The sequence below is a fragment of the Glandiceps talaboti genome, chromosome 6, assembly GCF_964340395.1.
Source record: "Glandiceps talaboti chromosome 6, keGlaTala1.1, whole genome shotgun sequence".
NCBI lineage: Eukaryota > Metazoa > Hemichordata > Enteropneusta > Spengelidae > Glandiceps > Glandiceps talaboti.
Window position 1 is genome coordinate 24,815,592 of NC_135554.1, and position 3,341 is coordinate 24,818,932.

The window sequence follows — 3,341 nt, forward strand, 5'->3', positions numbered from 1 at the left end:
ATTAGAACATCTATTATACAGTTATTTAGTAGCATAGAATAGCCATATATGATAGTAGATAAAAACTAGATATATACATACCATGACCCAATGTGACTTTTATTTTTACCATAAAACAATAGTATAAATTGTGTCCTGTACTCCAAAGCCACATCAATCAAGACAGGTGCACATCAATCTAACTAGATTTATCCGTGACACGACAGCAAACAAATCTCCTGATCTATACTTCCTTCTATTTACTAAATGACAGAAGAGGAAGTAAAATTATAAGACTTGAATTCGTAATATGAAAGAAATGTGTAGATAAACTTTCGCGTGTCAATATGATATTTCGAGATTTTTAGGGAATGTTTCAACGATCTGTTATAGTAAACAGTACAGTAAATGCTCAATCTATTCAAAGATATCGCTTTTATGGCGTGGGTTGCGCCAAAGACAAACTCACGGTAAGTGAGTGCAAGACTATGCATTCTCGCAAGTTAGACCATTGGTTGTTTTTTTCAAATGACCCGACGAACGAGGATGCGTACTTTTATTATCGCTGCCGTAAAAAGGACTGTGATAATTACGACGATGAGACCACTGTAGCAGATACAACATGTCGTAAACACACCAACTAAAACCGAAAGTATCTTTTTATCCGGGAAAGCTTTCTCTTGGAATTGCGACACAATCTGAGTTGATAAGTTTTTTACCCAAGTGAAAATACTTACATAAAACCTTGATTAAACAATTCTAGTGTAATATGTGTCTATTCATGTCTTCTATGACTTTTACAATTGTACCCCTTTAACATGATACATGGTGCAAATGTACATGTGTAAACTCATGTAACTATGTACTGTATGATTTGTTCTTCCGTAGGTACATTGCCGTCAGGTTTTATACATGTAGACGTTGTTGCTTTGGATGGCACAGAAGATTGTACAGTTTACCATTTACATACTTCTCTTTCCATTGACATGTGCTGTTGTCCGCTGATTGGCTGTTGCTATGTTACGAAATATTTACATTATGTACATTATACTCTGAACTGCTGCCTCGTTTGTAAATAATAGTTCATTCAAATTAATGTTAAATTAGACGTTAAACGTGAAGGTGTCAGCATATGTGTACATATATATATACTTACCATGGCTAAAGCATAGACTGTACGCCAATGGTGGAGGGTCTACGGTGGTGGGGCTATGGCTCAAGTCTTGACTCTTATTGCGAAGCACGCCCCCTTGCGGTCACAGATGGGCTAAGATACTACTTGTGCAACCAAAGGACAATGTCCGAAAGTGAGTTGAACACCGCAAGAAGAATTAGCAGAGCAATATGTGCCGTATACGTAGCGATAATCAACGATTTCCTTCAGGTTTTGCGTAATATTTGAACTTTGACAATAAACGCTGCAATTACCTCTTTGCATTGGAACATTTCATCATGCACAATTGAGTATTTCTTATAGATTACAGACTTTATTGGAAAATTCACGATTCAATAACACGTCTTCCAAATCTGTTTAAATCATTGCAATGTAATATTCATATGGTTTAATTTCTGTACTTAACTTCAAAACGTATTCTGTCCTCCGCTCTCACGGTTAAAACCACAGTAGCTGTAACCTTTCACTATTTTTTGTTAATGTTTGCCCGTTGAAAAACAAAACACCGCATGCCTTTACTGAAAATGGATCAATCTTCCAAATTATAATGGAAGCTGTCTGATTCAACACAAATCTTACTTACATTAGTCATTCCTACAATTTAACATCTGGTACAACAAAACATGAATTAGAGTTGTTATTACATTTTAATCTGGCCGCCCACATGCCCTGACAAAGTACAACATACATACGTTGTTACAATGTACATATGCATCAGTGATTTGGTAAGAGCATTGTTGAGGCAGACAATATTCATATTAGTTTCACCTTACTTGGCTTTAATTGTAGATTTTTAAAAAAATACCTCTCTGCCAGCAGTTGATGGTTCACTGGTTTGGAGGTTAGTACAAATGTGCGAATAAACATTCCGGACCATTTACACGACTGTAAAGAAATATTCAATTTGCCGAATGTTGAACGGGCATGGTTTGATCACTCGTTGATCATACATACTCCAACAATACAAGTACAAAAACCTAAATAAAAATGTTTCAGTTACAACTACTGGGTCTTTTGATACAACAGCCAAAATAGGTAGTCTTCACCATTTTGGGTGACGTACATATTATCTAATATGATGAGAAAGCGATCATTTGGCAAGTTAAGGTTGTTTTACTTGATGTAAACAACAGAACTGTTACTGCTTAACACAGCAGGGTGGTAATCGAAGGGTTTCTGAGTTCAACTGGATTGATGCAAAACAAGACTCTCCTCAGTAACAATCGTCATATTGTGTACAGCAGTAAAATATAGTTGTCTATCAAGTTAAAACAATATCAACTTACATCATACATGTATGTGTACATGTAATACACAGTCTTCTGGTGAACGCTTCCTGTATTAGCTGTATGTGTAATAAAGTGTGATACTACCAAACAAGAAAGACTATAGCGTTTCATTTAATAGGCAGCTCACACACAATTCTTTTGTCATCAATTACATAAAACAAAATACAGACACTGACAGCGCCCAAAATATGAAATATGAAATATGAACATTACTGTCAGATAAAATAAGGAAGATTCAAGCACAGAACTGTTTGTTTGTGTTCATAGTGTGATAAAATATAACATTTCATGTGTGTACGCGTCTGTACTTTGTTTATGTAATTCGAAACAAACACAGATACCGTGCGGCTAATTGAAACTCTATAGTAACTCTGGTTTGGTAGTAACATCATACAGCCTAAATGAAACTATATAATCACTCTGGTTTGGTAGTATATATTTATGATGTTCCGATCAAGTTAACACGACACAGTACAGACAACAATTAAATAATGTTGGAAGAAAGTCACAGTGACTTGTATTGAGTTAACGTTTTCTCAAATTGATATTGTGAGTGTGTAATACAAGTAATAGGCAATAAATGCTATCACCTCCTCGTGATGTTTGAATTTTGTCATTGACTGTAATTAGTAGACCGTTCATAACTAGTGGACTGTCATTGACTGTAATTGATAGAATGGTTATGACCAGGACTGACTCGGTGTATTGATTCCGGATTTGCATCACGTCAAAATGGTCGAACATTTATAGTCGACTGACTTTAGCCTTCGTGACGCCTGAGTTAGTAATAAGTAAGTAAGTAACTGGATTATACATCTCACCCGAGGGAGCCAAAGTATCATGTTACAAACAAAAATATCTACATGAAAATAATATACAAACAAACGTGTCTGTCTGTC

At 35.5% G+C, this 3,341-nt stretch overlaps 1 long non-coding RNA gene across 1 annotated transcript in view; it reads left to right on the top strand.

Moving 5' to 3' along the window:
* LOC144436473 (uncharacterized) overlaps nt 1–3,028 on the top strand; it is a 10,969-nt gene extending 7,941 nt beyond the window's left edge. Inside the window, exon 3 of the long non-coding RNA XR_013480960.1 lies at nt 868–3,028. This is a non-coding gene — a long non-coding RNA (uncharacterized LOC144436473). The remainder of the gene's footprint in view (nt 1–867) is intronic.
* Nucleotides 3,029–3,341: the final 313 nt, after the last annotated feature.